The sequence below is a fragment of the Meles meles genome, chromosome X, assembly GCF_922984935.1.
Source record: "Meles meles chromosome X, mMelMel3.1 paternal haplotype, whole genome shotgun sequence".
In the NCBI taxonomy this organism is placed as follows: domain Eukaryota; kingdom Metazoa; phylum Chordata; class Mammalia; order Carnivora; family Mustelidae; genus Meles; species Meles meles.
The window spans coordinates 70,522,970-70,541,294 of NC_060087.1; positions in this window are offsets into that span (position 1 = coordinate 70,522,970).

The following is an 18,325-nucleotide window of genomic DNA, read 5'->3' on the forward strand; positions in this document are numbered from 1 at the left end:
CCTTCAGTTGTTCCAAGAACATAATTTCATCCCATTGGTGCAAAAATACAATTGCAATGGCAAATAAAATTGCTTCATTTCCTGAGAATTTTGTTTTCTATTTCTGTGAAACTGCTTTTAGTTTCTTGTGTTAAAGTTTGTCTCTTTCTGCCTTAATTATGTAAAACCTAATTTTATGACAGTATTTGCATTTCTAGTCTACAGCACTATAATCTGGATATCTCAATATTAATTTCCTTCAGACATTTAATTTATAGTATAGGGCATAACTCATTTTATTATGATTGACTTTATTGCATTTCACAGATATTGTACTACTTACAAATTGGAGGTATGTGGCAAAAACTTGTCAAGCAAATCTATTGCAGCCATTTTTCCAACATTGACTCACTTTGTGTCTCTGTGTCACATTTTGGTAATTCTTACAATATATTAAACTTTTAATAGTTTTCTACATTTCCTGTGGTGATCTGTGAGTAGTGATCTTTGATGTTAATATTCTAATTATTTTGGGGTGTCACAAACCATGCCACATAAAATAGCAAACTAAATTGTTGAATGAATGTTGTGTGTGTTTTGATTGCCCCACCCACCAGGAATCCCTCCATCTCTTCTCTTTTCTTGAGTTTCCCTATTTCGTGAGACACGAAATATTGAAATTTTATCAACTAATTATTCTACAATGGCTTCTGAGTGTTCAAGTGATAAAAGAAGAAGTTGCATATCTCTCAGTTTAAATCAAAAGAAAAAAAAGAAAAATGTTTAAAATGATAAAATGATTAAGCTTAGTAAGAAAGGTACAGAGAAAACCAAGATAAGTCAAAAGGTAGGTCTCTCACACCAGTTAGCTAAGGTATTGATACAATGGAATAGTTCTTGAAGGAAATTTAAAGTGCTATTCCAAAGAACACACAAATGAAAAGAACAGAATAGTCTTATGGTTGATATGGAGAAAGTTTCAGCTGTCAGGATAGAAGATTAAACTAGCCACAATATCCCCTTAAATCAAAACCTAATCCAGAGCAAGGCCCTAACTCTCTTTAAATCTGTGAAGGCTGAGAGAGGTGAAGAAACTGCAAAAGAAAAATTTGAGGCCAGCAGACTCTGGTTCATGAGGTTTAGAGAAATAAACCATCTCCATAATTTAAAAATGCAAGATGAAACAGCGAGCGCTCATGTAGAAACTAGAATAGAATGTTCTGAATATATCTGTTAAATCCATCTCTTCCAGTGTATCATTCAAAGCCAGGCTTTCCTTGTTGATTTTCTGTTTAGAAGATCTGTCCATTGATATAAATAGGGTGTTCAATGCCCTACTATTATTGCATTATTATTGTTATTTCATTTATATTTGTTTTTTTTTAATATTTTATTTATTTGACAGAGAGAAATCACAACTAGGCAGAGAGGCAGGCAGAGAGAGAGGAGGAAGCAGGCTCCCTGCGGAGCAGAGAGCCCGACGTGGGGCTCTATCCCAGGACCCTGGGATCATGACCCGAGCCGAAGGCAGAGGCTTTAACCCACTGAGCCACCCAGGTGCCCCTTCATTTATATTTGTTATTAAGTGCATTATAATATGTGCATTCCCATATGGCAATTGAATGGCAAGATGAATCTGCAAGTGTGATAAAACAACAAAGAACTACACTATGGCAAATTCATGGTTTTATATTATAATTATGTAAGATGTAACCATTAGAAGAAACTGAGGGAAGGGTATATGGAACAGTTATGCACTATTTTGCAACTTATGTTGAATTTAGAACCATTGCAAATTAAAAGTGAAGCAAAAGACTTTCATAAACAATCTGCTTCATTTTTGCCCATCTGCTAGTGTGTGAAGTCTAAAAACAATGTATTGAAAATGGCTGAGCCACAAAATCCAAAGAGTTTATGTCTTTGGATCACGTTGTTCATGGTGAATTTCAATTTTTTGTGAGGGAAAAATATATTTTTACTATGCTTTTTTTCTGAGTTTATCTTTAATGAAATATAAAAATATCTTATATAATACTCTACAACATAGTATAAATTTGAAATAATTCTAAGGCATATTTTCCAAAGTAGCATGTAATTTTGAAAATCAAAAATATAAGAATAATGTCACCAAAATGGTGACATAAGAGACCCCAGTCTTCATTCCTCTACAAACACCAACAATTAGATAACTATGCATGAAAAAAAAACAGCTCTACAAGAGTTATTCAGTCTACTTTAAAACATTAGCAACATGTTGGAAGAAAAAGCCTGAATATAATCATGCAAGAAGGGAAAGGAAACAATTTCATTTTGCTTGCATCATCACATTACGCACACCAATATTACTCGACATCAAGAGCAAATTCCCCAGCTTGGAAGAGATCTCCTCACCAGGAAAGAAAGAGTAGGATGGGGGCGCCTGGGTGGCTCAGTGGGTTAAGCCGCTGCCTTCGGCTCAGGTCATGATCTCAGGGTCCTGGGATCGAGCCCCGCATCGGGCTCTCTGCTCAGCAGCAAGCCTGCTTCCCTCTCTCTCTGCTGCCTCTCTGTCTACTTGTGATCTCTCTCTGTCAAATAAATAAATAAAATCTTTAAAAAAAAAAAGAAAAAAAAAAAAAAAAAGAAAGAGTAGGATGAGTGACCAGCTTTTCCAGCCTTTCTAGGTACCACAGGAAGCTATCACATCAGTTTTATGCCCCCCAAACATATAAAGCTGAGAAGTATACAGATGACTAGGGACAAGGAAGAAAAACAGGGGTTGCCAACCGCAGACATGCAGTGGAAGCAATCACTGTTCACAGTGACCTACTCTGCAGTCAACTTGGGTGATTTAATAACTGAAGAAACTAATGGCCACTATAGGTATCACTGAAATCCTGCAAATTTCACCAGTTTTCAGCCCAAAGGTATTTGTTTGCTTATGCTGGCTACCTGAGTGCCTCCCCAGATCCTGCCATCCCCACCTTTTCCAGAGACTGAGAAGTAAAGTAACACCCAGTCTATGACTTTGTAGCAGAGTAAAATCAGGATACTAGCCAAAACTCCAATGGCTAACATGCACATCGAGCTAGTCCCAACACCTGTGAATTTCCATACTACTTGCTTGATCCCTGGCAAAGCCCTTCACTACAGTACACAAGCCTAGTGAGAAACTGTGCAACCATAGGAGAATATGCCAACAACTAAGGCACCTATAGCTGGAAGTGTAACTGCAGTTGGGCTCAATTCTTACTGTATGCACTGGTGCTCACCACTATATATGTATCTGCAAGTGGCACCTGCCACTACACAGGCATCTGCAGCTGGTCCACACAGCAGCATGTTTTCACACCACTAGCTCCAGCCGCCACCACCAAAACTGATTCCTAGCCAGTGAAACTGGACATGAAACAAGGTTTGCAGTAAGCACAGGCTACCCACTGTACTATCCAAAAACAATGCAGTTTTTAATAAGGTGGACCCCAATGAATTGAGCTGACAATAGTAATGCCTCCCTGGACCAACTACTGCCATGTGCCCCTGCAGTTGTCAACCTGCACCACTAGAACTGGAGTAACAGCACACTCCAGTATGCCCCTTCCCCTTCCCTTAGAAAACTCATTCATAAACACTACAAGATGTGACTACTTTATCAAGTGCAAATGCCTACACAAGACCACAGACATTACAAAGAATCATAGAGACATGACTCCACCAAAGAGATAAAATAAACCTCTGTAAATGGCCCCAAACTAATAAAACCCATAAATTTCCCAGCAAAAAATCAGAATTATTATAAATTATTCTAAAGATGTTCAGAGACCTGTAAAAGAACAAAGATAAATAATTTAACAATGTCAGGAAAACAATACAAGAACAAAATGAATTAAGAGATACAAATTTTTTTTTAAAAAGAATCAAACATATATGTGGCCAATTTATTTACAAACAAGGGGCCAAAAATATACAATGGGGAAAGAACAGCCTCTTCAACAAATGCAAAAGAATGAAACTGGGCCACTATTTTACATCATAGACAAAAATTACCTCAAAGTGCTTTCAAGACATGAATGTGAGACCTGAAACCATAAAATCCTTAAAATCTACTGAATGGGAGAAAATATTTTCAAGTCATATCTGAAAAAGAGGCTAATATTCAAAATACATGAAAAAGTCATATAACCCGATAGCAAATTATTAATAATAGTAATAAATAATCAAATAAAAAAATGGATCTCAGTTGATATTTTTCTGAAGAAGATATGCAGACAGGCAGTAGGCCATCAGGAAAATGCAAATTAAAACCACAGTGAGGAATTATCTCACACATGTTAGAGTGACTATTATGAAAAAGAAAAACACAATGACAAGTTTTGGTGAAGATGGGCAAAGAAGGGACCCTTTCAACATTGTTGGTGATAATGTAAACATGTTTAGTCACCATGGAAAAAAGTATGGAAGTTCTTAAATAAAAAACCTAAAACTAAAACTATTATATAATCCAGCAATTTCAGTCCTGAGTTTTTATCCAGGGAAAATGAAAATACTAATTCAAAAAGTTATATTAATGCCCATGCTTATTGCAGCATAATTTATGATAGTGAAGACATGAAAAAAATACCCATCGATAGATGAATTAAGAATATATGATATATATATATATACATATTCAGTCAGAAAAAAAATAAAAATGAGACAACAAGAATCAATCACGAAGACGTGAGTGAAATAAATCAAAGAAAAACAAAAGTACCATATGATTTCACATGTGAAATCTGAAATCAACAACAATAACAAACAAACAAAAATAAATAAAACATGATCATAGATACAAAGAACAAATTGAGGGCTGCCCAAGCCATGGGAAGGAAATGATGAATTGGGGGAAGAGGGTCAAAAAATGCAAATTTCCATTAAAAAAATAAATAAGTCAAGGTACTGTAATGTATGGCATGATGATTATAGTTAATAATACTGCATTACATAGTTTAAATATACTTAGGAAAATAGATCACAAAAGACCTCATCATAAGAAAAAAATATATAACTATGGTAATGATAGACAGCAACTGGCCTTACTGTGGTGATCATTACAATAATACAAGCATTAAATCATTAAATTGTACATCTGAAAGTAATATAACATTATGTAAATTATACCCTAATTTTAAAAATGAATGAATCAATACACAAAACAAAAATTTTGAAGCTGAAACATAAAATGATTGAACTAGAAAATTTCAAGACCAGAATGACAAAGCAAAAGAAATAAATCAGGGTGGGCACCTGGGTGGCTCAGTGGGTTAAAGCCTCTGCCTTCGGCCCAGGTCATGATCTCAGGGTCCTGGGATTGAGTCCCGCGTTGGGCTCTCTGCTTGGCAGGGAGCCTGCTTCCTCCTCTCTCTCTGCCTGCCTCTCTGCCTACTTGTAATTTCTCTCTGTCAAATAAATAAATTAATAAATAAAGAAATAAATCAGGGTGTTGTTAAAAGAGATCAACTGAAATTAACCAATCAAATAAATAAATAAAATAGAAAAGAAAAAGAATGAAAGGAAACAAGAAAAGTTAGTGACAGTTATGTGACTCCATAAAGAAAATCAATCTACATGTACTTGGAGTCCCATTAGAAGAAGAGCTAGAGAAAGGGATAGAAGGTTTATTTAAAGAAATAATGCATAAGAAATTCCCAGCCTGAGGGAGAAATTTGGATAAGCAACTTCATCACGTTAATAGGCCAGAAAATTTTTAATGCAAATGATCTTTTCTACAACAAGTTATTCTAAAACAGTCTAAAATCAATCAGAAGAAAGGAATTTTATAAGCAGCAAGATAGAGATGTAGTGAAAAGAAGGGTCATATATACCCCAATGGTCACAGCAGCAATGTCCACAATAGCCAAACTGTGGAAAGCACCAAGAAGAATAAAGCAGATGTGGTCCATATACACAAGGAAATACTATTCAGCTATCAAAAAGGATGAATAACCAATTTTTGAATCAACATGAATGGGATTGAAGGAGATTATGCTAAGTGAAAGAAGTCAAACAGAGAAAGTCAGTTATCATGCAGTTTTACTTATTTGTGGAACATAAGGAACAGCATGGAGAACATTAGGAGAAGGAGGGGAAAGATAAAGTGGGGAAGTCAGTGTGGGAGATGAACCATGAAAGACTGGACTCTGGCAAACAAACTGAGGGTTTTAGAGGAGAGAGGGGTGGGGGGATGGGTGAGCCTTGTGATTGGTATTAAGAAGGATATGGATTGCATAGAGCACTGATTGTTACACACAAACAGTGAATCATGGAACACTACATCAAAAACTAATGTATTATATGGTGACAAATATAACACAATAAAAAAATTGTTGAAAGACTAAATACCCCTTTGGGAATAAAATACGAATCACCAGACCTTCCAATAAATAAATAAATAAATAAATAAATAAATAAATAAATAATTTTTGTGAAGCTTTTTTTTTTTTTTAAAGCAACAAGAGAAAAAAATATTCTTGTACAAAGGAAACCACATAAAGCCATCAGTGGATTCCTCAGCAGAGACTTGGCAAGCAATGAGACAATGGAATGCTATATTTAACATGCTAAAAGAAAGAAATTGTAAATGAAGAATATTTTACCCAGTGAAGGTGTACTTCATAAAGTAAGGCAAAAGGGACACCTGAGTGGCTCAGTTAGTTAAGCAACTGCCTTTGGCTCAGGCCATGATCCCAGAGTCCTGGGATCTAGCCCCACATCAGTCTCCTTGCTCAACAGGGGAGTCTGCTTCTCCTTCTCCCTCCTGCTTGTTCTCTCTCTCTCTCTCTCCCTCTCTTATAAACAAATAAAAGCCTAAAAAAAGAAATAAAGGCAAAATAAAATGTTCTTTAACAAACAAAAGCTAACAGAGATCATTACCAATAGACCTGTCTTTAAATAATGCTGAAATGTGTTCATAAGCTGAAAATGATTCTAATTAGTAACACTAAAACACATGGAATTATATAATCCATATGGAACTATTGAAATATACAATACACTGCTAAGTATATGAAATATACAGTACGCTGATAAAGGTAAACATGCAGTCAGATTCAGAATACTCTAATATTGTAATGAGGTGGTGTTTAATAACTTAGCATTAGTATAAACACTAGACAACTAAAACACTAAAAATAGTTCTGGCTATAATAATTTGTTAATATGAAAAAGTTAAAAATATGTAGCTGTATTGAGTTCTCCAATCAAAAGACAAAACTAAACTATGTACTGTCTAAAAGGGGATCACTTAAGCTTTAAGGACACATGGATTTTAATAAGGGAATCAGGAGTCGATATGGCAGAGTAGTAGCGGGACCCTATGCTTGTCTCATCCCTTGAACATACCTAGATAAATATCAAATCTTTCTGAACACCCAAGATATTGATGTGAGAACTGAGAGAACAAACTTCACAACTAGAGAGAGTAGGAGGCCACATTGTGGTAAATAGAAGGTGCAGAGATATGAATTGGGGAGAAAAGGTTCATGGGTACTGCAAAAAGAAGGAAGAACTGATCAGAGACAGGAGAAAGAGGGAGAACAAGATGCAGTTGGTTGCACAAGAAAAACATAACATTTCCCTAAATACATTTACTGGGAAAAAGAGAGGGGCTAATCATTGCAAGTTTTTACAAGCAGTGGAACTCAAAGTCTGTAGTTTCAGGTATCCACACAACACTTGGTCAAGTCTGGCAGGCATAGTGGTATTCCTGTGGAGAAGGAGGGCAGAGGCACAGGAGTGAAGAGTGTGGTTTGAGGATACTCTGGGTCACACTGGGAAAGAGAGTTCCCCTTTGGGGAGTGGTGGCACTGTCTCTCAGGTGACAAAGGTGCTGACAGCACCATTGTGCTACCCTCCTCCTTATCATGGGAGCAGAGACAACTGCTGAGGGCAGCTAACTTAGACACATATTTTTACTGAACTTCACCACAAGATCTAAGTCCCTGAAAGTTTGTGTGACTGCAATTCTGGGACAAACCAGCACCAGCCACAGCTTAGTGAGACCCTCCCACAGAGGATCAGCATGGGCCCATGTTATTCTAGGTCCCTAAAATTTGGAGTTTTGAAACCCAACCAGTGAGCCTGAGATAAAACACAGGAGCACTGCACAGCAGGGGGGTCAGAAGGCCCAGACACAGATAAGGTGAAGACAGGGATCTGAAAGTTGCCTAGTAAATAGGAGGGGATATTGTTAGCTCTTCCGTGAGGGATTCCTGAACCAGAGTGGGCGGAAATTCCCCTCTTCAGGGACAAGAGAGCAGGCTAATGCAATTTTCACCCTAACCATCGGCATAGTTGAATTTCAGAGAGTGACAAAGGAACCACACTGGAGGCATAAGTTGCTTAAACCACCCATACTCCTCTGCACTCTGCATATGCTTTTGGTATCAGGGCAAGTGTACCTGAGAACCAGAGCAGCACTGGATCCCTCTGCCAAAACCAGCATAAATCCCATGCATGCACTGAGTCTACTGACCACAGGGATATTCAAAGCCTTAGCTCTACTGGAAATACAGTCTAATCTTTATTAACAAACAGACCAAAACATAGTTAAAACTCACCACACATTGAACAAGACCCAAAAACTCCCCAAGCAGTCAAGGAGAAACTCTGCAGAGGACTGAAATGAAGGAAAAAGCAGCCAAAACATAACAGCAGAGTGTACACAGCATACACCAGAACGACTTCCTGATATGCCAGGCCCTAGACTCTATATGCCCTCTTCTTAATAAAGCCACTACTCTCAGGAGCAGCAAACATAAGACATGTTCCTAAAACACAGAAGATGGAGACAGGAAAAAAAAGTGCCAAAACTGTGCAATTCACTTCAAAAGAAAAACAACAACAACAACAAAAAAGATAATCAAAGCAGATATAAGTATCATGCCTGATCCAGAATTTAAAGCAACAATCATAATGATACTAGCTGGGCTTGAGAAAAGCAGAGAAGACACCAGGGAGTCTCTTACCACAGAGAAAAAAGACCTAAAAACTCAGTCAGCCCAAAATAAAAAGTGCTATAGCTGAGACACAAAACTGACTGCTGTAATGACCATAAGGAAAGAAGATTCACAAGAATGAATAAGTGATATAGAAGATAAAATTATGGAAAACAATGAACGCAAAAAGAAGAGTCAAGGAAAAAATAATGGATCATGAATGAAGACTTAGTGGACTCAGCAAATCCATAAAGCATAACTGCATTGGTGTCATAGGAGTCCCAGAAGAACTAAGAGAAAAGGGGACAGAAACTTAAACTGCAGAAATTATAGCTGAAAACTTCCCTAAACTGGCTAAGGAGACAGACATCCAAATCTTGGAGGCACAGAGAACTCCTCTCAAAATCAACAGAAGCAAACCAACACTAAGACATATCTTAGTAAAATTTGCAAAATATAGAGTTAAGGAAAGAATCCTAAAAGCCAAAAGGGAAAATAACTCCCTAAAATACCAGGGAAGACAAAGAAGGTTAGCATCAGATCTCTACACAGAAATATGAAAGACCAGAAGAGAACAGCATGATTTATTCAATATGCTGAATGGGAAAAATATGCAGCATAAAAAAATATGCTCCATGTTTATGGAGCAAGACTATCATTAAGAACAGAAGGAAGGGTAAGGAGTCTTGCGGACAAACAAAAACTAAAGGAGTTTGGGAACATTAACCAAGCTGTGCAAGAAATATTAAAGCGATTCTGAGTGGGGAAGCAAGACCAAAAGCACCAAAAACTAGATAGGAACAGAGAATCTTCCCCATAAGCAATGACTTCACAGGTAATACAATGGAATTAAATTCATATCTATCAATAATTACTCTGAGTATAAATCGACTAAATGCTCCAATCAAAAGATATAGGATATCAGAATGCATTAAAAATAAACAAGACCAGGAGTGCCTGGGTGGCTTACTGGGTTAAGCCTCTACCTTCAGCTCAGGTCATGATCTCAGGGTCTTGGGATCAAGCCCTGCATCGGGCTCTCTGCTCAGTGGGGAGCCTGCTTCCCCTTCTCTCTCTGCCTGCCTCTCTGCCTACTTGTGATCTCTGTCTGTCAAATAAATAAATAAAAACTTTTAAAAAAATAAAAATAAACAAGACCTATCTATATGCTGCCAACTTAATATGGACCTAAAGACAACAACAGACCGAAGTGCAGGGACAGAGAAACATTTATCATGCTAATGGATGTCAAAAGAAAACTGGAGTAGCCATACTTACATCAGACAAAATAGATTTTAAACAATGACTGTAATAGGAGATGAAGAAGGGCATTATACCATATTAAAGGGGGCTATCCAACAAGGAGACCTAACAATTTTATATATTTATGTCCTCAATTTTGGAGTAGCCAAATATATAAGTCAATCAATAACAAACATAAAGAATCTCATTGATAATGATTCAATAATAGCAGAGAACTTTAACACTTCACTTACAGCAATGGACAGATCATCTAAGCAGAAAATCAATAAGGAAGCAATGGATTTGAATGATACATTGGACTGGATGGACTTAACATATATACTGAGAACATTTCATCCTAAAGCAGCAGAATATACATTCTTTTCAAGTGCACAAGGAACATTCTCCAAGATAGATCACATATTGGGTCAAATCATGCCTCAATAAAAAAAAAATATGTAAATCATACCACTCATCCTTTTTGACCACAAAGATATGAAAGTTGAGGTCAACCAGAAGAAAAAAAAATGTGGAATGACCACACATACATGGGGGTTAATGAACATCCTACTAAAAAGTGAATGGACCAACCAAGAAATTAAGGAAGAAATTTAAAAGTACATTGAAGCCAGTAAAAATGAAAGCACAATTGTCCAAAACCTTTGGGATGCAGCAAAAATTGTCCCAAGAAGGAAATATATAGCAATACAGGCCTACATTAAAAAGCAACAAAAATCTCAAATACACAGCCAAAACTTACACCTTTAAGAGCTAGAAAAAGAAGAGCAAATAAAGGCTAATTCAGAGAAGGCAAATAATAAAGAAGAGAGCAGAAATAAATGATATAGAAACAAAGAAACAGTAGAATAAATCAATAAAACGAGGAGCCTGTTCTTTGAAAGAATTTTAAAAATTGATAAAACCCTAGCCACACTTAATCAAAAAGAAAAGATAAAGGACTCAAAGAAATATAGTCTCAAATGAAAGAGTAGACATCACAACCACACCAAAGAAATACAATTATAAGAAAATATTATGAAAAATTATATGCCAAAAAATTGGGCAATCTGGAAGATATGGATGAATTTCAACAAATATATAAACTACCAAAACTGAAACATGGAGAAATAGAAAATTTAAACAGACCCATAACCAGCAAAGAAATTAAATCAGAAATCAAAAATCTCCCAACAAACCAAAGTCCAGAGCCAGATGGCCTCATAGAATTCTCCCAAACATTTAAAAAGAATTAATACCTATTCTTCTCATATTGTTCCAAAAATGGAAATGGAAGTAAAACTTCCAAACTCATGCTAGGCCAGCATTACCTTGATTCCCAAACCAGACAAAAACCCCATTGAAAAGGAGAACTACAGGCCAATACCCTTGATGAACAAGGATGCAAAAATTCTCTCTAACGTGCTAGCAAATTGAATCCAATGGGACATTCAAAGAATTATTCACCATGATAAAGTGGGAAGTATTCCTGGGCTAAAGGGGTTGCTGAATATTTCCAAATCAATCAACATCATTCACCATATTAATAAAAGAAATGATAAGAATTTTTTGACGCTCCCAAAAGATACAGAAAAAAATTAGACTAATTACTCCATTCTTGATAAAAATCCTCAACAAAGTAGGGATAGATGGAACATACCTCAACATCATAAAGGCCATATAGGAAATACACACATCTCATATTAATCTCAATGGGGGAAAACTGAGTGCTTTTCCTCTATGGTCAAGAAGAAGACAGTTATATCCATTTTCACCATTACTGTTTAACATAGCCCTGGAAGTCCTAGCCTCAGCAATCAGACAACAACAACAATAACAAAAATAAACAAATAAGCAAATAAATAAATAGCATCCAATTTGGGAAAGAAGAAGCAAAACTTTCATTATTCATAGGTGAAATGATACTGTATGTACAAATCCCAAAATAGTCCATCAAAAATTGCTAAAACTGATACATGAATTCAGCAAGCTTGCAGGAAAAAAAATGTATATATAGAAATCTGTTGCATTTCTACACACCAATAATGAAACAGAAGAAAGAGAAATCAAGGAATTGATCCCATTTCCAAATGCACCAAAACCCATAACATACCTAGGAATAAATTTAACCAAAGAGGTAAAAGATCTGTACTCCAAAAACTTTCAAAGACTTATGAAAGAAATTAAAAATGACAAAAGGATTTAGAAAAACATTCCATTCTCATGGATTGGAAGAACAAATATTGTTAAAAATTTACAATACCCAAATCAGTCTACACATTTAAGGCAATCCCTATCAAATTCCACCAGCATTTTTCACTGAGTTAGAACAAGCAATCCTAACATTTGTATAGAACCACTAAGGACCTCAAAGGGCCAAAGTCATCTTGAAAAAGAGGAACAAAGCTGGAGGCATCATAACTCCAGGCTTCAAGTGATATTAAAAACTTCAAGAGAGTATAGTACTGACACAAAAATAGACACATAGATCAAAGGACCAGAATAGAAAACACATAAGTGGACCCATAACTAAATGATCAACTAATCTTTAATAAAGCAGGAAAGAATTTCCAGTGGAAAAAAGACAGTCTCTTCAAAAAGTAGTATTGGGAAAACTGGACAGCAACATTCAGAAGAATGAATCTGGACAAATATCTTATACCATACACAAAAATAAATTCAAAATGTTTGAAAGACCTAAATATGAGACAGGACACCATCAAAATCCTACACGATAACACAGGCAGCAAACTCCTTAACATTGGCCATAGCAACTTCTTACTAGACGAATTCCTGGAACCAAGGGAAACAAAAACACAAGTGAACTATTGGGACTTCATCAAGATAAAGAACCTTTGCACAGTGAAGGAAACAATCAACAAAACTAAAAAGCAACATTTGTAATGGGAGAAAATATTTTCAGATGACATTTCTACTAAATGGTTAGTATCCAAAATCTATAAAGAACTGAAGTTCAGGGCGCCTGGGTGGCTTAGTGGGTTGAGCCGCTGCCTTCCGCTCAGGTCATGATCTCAGGGTCCTGGGATCGAGTCCCGCATCGGGCTCTCTGCTCGGCAGAGAGCCTGCTTCCCTCTCTCTCTCTCTCTCTCTGCCTGCCTCTCTGCCAACTTGTGATCTCTCTCTGCCAAATAAATAAATAAAATCTTAAAAAAAAAAAAGAACTGAAGTTCAACACCCCCAAAAAAACCAAATAATCCAGTTAAGAAATGGGCAGAAGACATGAATAGACATTTATCCAAAGAAAACATCCAGATGGATAAAAGACAGATGAAAAGATGTTCAACATCACTCAAAAGGGAAACACAAATCAGAACCACAATGAGATACCAACTCACATATGTCAGAATGGCTGAAATTAGCAACACAGAAAACAACAGATGTTGATAAGGTGCAGAGAAAGGGGAACCCTCTTGCACTATTGGTGGGAATGTGAACTGCTACAGCCCCTCTGGAAAACAGTATGTAGGTTCCTCAAAAAGTTGAAAATAGAGCTACCCTACAACCCAGCAATTGCACTACCAGGTATTTACTCAGGGATACAAAAATACTGATTTGAAGGTCACATGCACTTTTATGATTATAGCCACATTGTCAGCAATGGCCAAATTATGGATATTCTAAATGACCATTATATGTGATACACACACACACACACACACACACACACACACACACACATATCTTCATCATATATATTCCATTATATATATATATATAAATGACTAAGTAATATCACATTATATATATATAATTTTATATATAAAATATATAAATATATATCACATTATATATATATAATTTTATATGTAAAATATATAAAATATATAAAATTTTATATATATAAAATGTGATATTACTTAGTCATTAATAATAATAAATCTTGTCATTTACAACATCCTGGATAGAGCTAGAGTGTACTATGCTAATTGAAAAAAGTCAGGGATATTGTATCATTTCAGTTTTATGTGGAATTTAAGAAACAAAAGAGGTGAATGTACATGGAGAGGGAAGCAAATCATTGAGACTCTTAACTATATAGAACAAGGTGTGATAGAAGGGAGGTGTGAGGGGATGGCTTAAATGGGTGATGGGCATTAAGGGGGGCAATTGTGATGAACACTGGGTGTTATAGGTAAGTGATGAGTTGCTAAATTCTACTCCTGGAACCAATATTACACTATATGTTAACTAAATAGAATTTAAATATAAATCAAATCATATGAAAAAGAAAATAAGGAGAGCCTGAAGGTATCTAAATATGAAGCAGTTTGGTGGAGCAATCAGAATTTTGAGTAGTGGGAGAAATATGAGTAACTAAGGCAATGATGTTTCTATATCTTATGGTTAACAAAATAAAGCTATAAGTTATCTCTGAATAATTAAACCCTGAGCTTAGTAATCTAATGTTATTGAATTCACCACACTACAATAGATTTAGTTTCTACTTGTGGATCTGATACTTTCAGGCAAGAGCTGAAATTATAATTATGTAAGAAGGACATCTCATGAGGTTTTAACTGCGTTAGTTAAAAAAATAATAATTACATGTTTAGGAAAGCAGCAATGTCACTGGGCAGATTTCACTCTGGTTCTTAATACTTGGTCAGCTTTTCCACTACTTTATGGTGATACCAGCTTCTGGAATGTAATCTGAAAAAAATAAATATAAAACCTTCAGTGTGTCATCTTTTCACAATATGATTGTTGGGATATTTTTAATAAGTGAAATAAAATTTCTACTTTACCTTTTAAATGCTTTTATTAAACATTTTGTAAAGAATATAAGGTAAATGGATAACTTCAAAAAAAAGAAGTTTGGAAAGATGCTTTTGGAAAGCATCTCAAGGTAGTAGTGAGCGAAGTTTTTATGCATCTAGGCTCTCCAGCTGGGGTCACCAATTTTCCTCTCATTTATTTATGGTAAACACAACACATAGAACTTTTAGTGAAGCTGTCACATTCCTATCTGTCTAAATAATTGCATTAAATAAAATGTATTGAATCAAACTGAATTTGTTTAATGTCTATATGTTTAATCATTGTTTAGTAAAGATAGTCTTGAAACTAGGTTTTGTTAAATGAGAGACAAGAATTTTAATATTTGAAGTACTCAATGTATCTTACATAACTTTCCTCAAGCTATCTTTACAATAATACTTTAATAGACATGAATGTTGAAATTTTCTTTCATCTTTTAAGGAAAAAAAAATCCCTGAACTTCTAAAAATGGAGTTAAATAGGTGATGTGGATTAAGAAGAGTGCATGTTGTGATGAGCACCAGATGTTGTATATAACTGTTGAATCACTAAATTGAATACCTGAAGCTAACATTACACTGCATGTTAACTAACTGGAATTTAAAAACTTTAAAAAAAAGGAAAGAAAGAAATACAGAACTTTCTATCACAAACATACCATATAATTTCAGATTCTAAATTAAATAAACTTTGGGGTGCCTGAGTGGCTCAGTCGTTCACATGTCTGCCTTTGGTCAGGTTGTGATCCCAGGGTCCTGGGATTGAGACCCATATCCTGCTCCCTGCTCAGCAGGATTCTGCTTCTCCCTCTCCCACTCCCCCTGCTTGTGCTTCCTCTCTCAATGTCCCACCCTCTGTCAAATAAATAAATAAAATTGTTTAATTAACTAATAAATTAATTAACTTTTTATTAAGAAAATAGTTTTGTTGAAATCTGAGGTAGAATTTACTCAAGACAAGTACCAAAACAATAAAAATTCCTACTTTTGTATCTTCAATCAAATCTGCACATAAACAGTGCATATATTTCAGATTTTTAAAACCTCTTATTACTGTATGTGAAAAATAACAAATTAAGAGAAGTAAAGTATCTTTGTCCAGGTATGAAATTTTCAACCATTTTTACATGCTTACATGCAGACCACAGATACAGCTCTTTTCTGGGAAATTATTATGATCTAGTCAGCATGATGATGCATTCAACACAATGCACTGCCAAACAAGAACATAAGGTTTTAAGTCAAACTGAGTGAAATAACCTTTGTAAGACTCTAATACTACAAATATAATCCCACAAATGACTCCATTTTATGCATGAAATTATTCATTCACTAGTTACTTTGACCTATTTTCTAATGACACCTTCTAAATGAATAATTATTTAAAATAGTAGAGACAATGATGCAGAAAAATTCTTGATAAAGAAGTTCAAAGAGACATAGTAAGACAGTAGAGAAGAACACAGAACACAGCTAGCAATAGCAAAACTGTGAAGCAAGGTGTGTTCAACAGATAGGACCTACATCCTTTGTGTCTCTTTGTAAGTTCTCCTTCCCTTGCTAGAGGTACAGGGCCTTTGGGCAAATCAGGCCTAGCTTGAAGTAGAAAAGAATATAATATGATAAATTTATTCATGAAAATTTCGTAATGATTATAAAGATACTTCCACTTTTTTGTCACCCTTGCAAAACAATTTAAAAAATTTTATTTATTTATTTATTTATTTATTTATTTGACAGACAAAGATCACAAGTAGGCAGAGAGGCAGACAGAGAGAGAGAGGAAGAAAGAGACTCCCTGCCAAGCAGAGAGCCCAATGTGGGACTCGATCCCAGGACCCTGAGATCATGACCTGAGCCGAAGGCAGAGGTTTTAACCCACTAAGCCAACCAGGCCCCCCGCCCTTTCAAAATTTTAATCACAGACACTCAACATAGGAAAGAATCTGAAAGGGTCATCTAGTCCAGTACTTCCAAAAATTTTAATTCCCCAAACCAGTAAATTTCCTTTTATTTTGTGAATGTTTATAAATTACCAACATTTTTTGCACCCGAATGTTCATAGCAGCAATGTCCACAATAGCCAAACTATGGAAAGAACCTAGATGTCCATCAACAGATGAATGGATAAAGAAGATGTGGTATATACATATATATAATGGAATACTATGCAGCCATCAAAAGAAATGAAATCTTGCCATTTGTGATGATGTGGATGGAACTAGAGGGTATTAAGCTTAGCGAAATAAGTCAATCAGAGAAAGACAACTATCATATGATCTCCCTGATATGAGGAAGTGGGGATGTAATGTGGGGGTTTGGGGAGTAGAAAAGAATAAATGAAAGAAGATGGGATTGGGAGGGAGACAAACCATAAGAGACTCTTTTTTTAATATTTTATTTGTTTATTTGACAGAGATCACAAGTAGGCAGAGAGGCAGGCAGAGAGAGAGAGGGGGAAACAGGCTCCCCACTGAGCAGAGAGCCCGATGCGGGGCTCGATCCCAGGACCATGAGATCATGACCTGAGCTAAAGGCAGAGGCTTTAACCCACTGAGCCACCCAGGTGCCCCCCATAAGAGACTCTTAACCTCACAAAACAAACTGAGGGTTGCTGGGGGGAGGGGGATCGGGAGAAGGTGGTGGGGTTATGGACATTGGGGAGGGTATGTGCTATGGTGAGTGCTGTGAAATGTGTAAACCTGGTGATTCACAGACCTGTACCCCTGAGGATACAAATACATTATATGTTTATTAAAAAATTAACAAATTAAAAAAAGGAATATTTTTTTCTAACATCATCATTTCAAAAAGGAAAAGACATTTTTAAAACCAAAAAAGTGAATAAATTTGATGGCATATAAATTCACATTTTGTACATCTTATTTGTTTTTCTTATGATGCCAACATTTGATTATTCTAATAACCCTATATGCAGTTTCCAGATATTTGAACATCTCACATGACAGAGAATCTGATATGTCCTGATAATCTATATCATTTTTGGTCAGTTTTTACTGTTAGAAAGTTTTGCTTTGTATTTAGATAAAGTGTGCTTCTTTTAAAATTCCATCTATTGATTTAATTTCGCTTCTTGGAGTCTTAACAATCAAGTTGAATCCTTCTTTTATAGAGTAGTTCTTTAGACACTTGAAAACCTCTACTCTCCACCTCCACCCCAAGTCTTCATTACAGAAAATAATCTTTTCACAAGCCAAATGTCTTCCATTTTCTTTAGCTGCTTTTTATGTGATGTGGCCTAGCTTCATTTTCACCACATTGGTCAGTCTTACCACTTCAAGTCTTTCCTATGACTGACATGACTGATTGAATGTATGTTTATACCTCTCTCAATAGAATTCAGCTTATCAATTA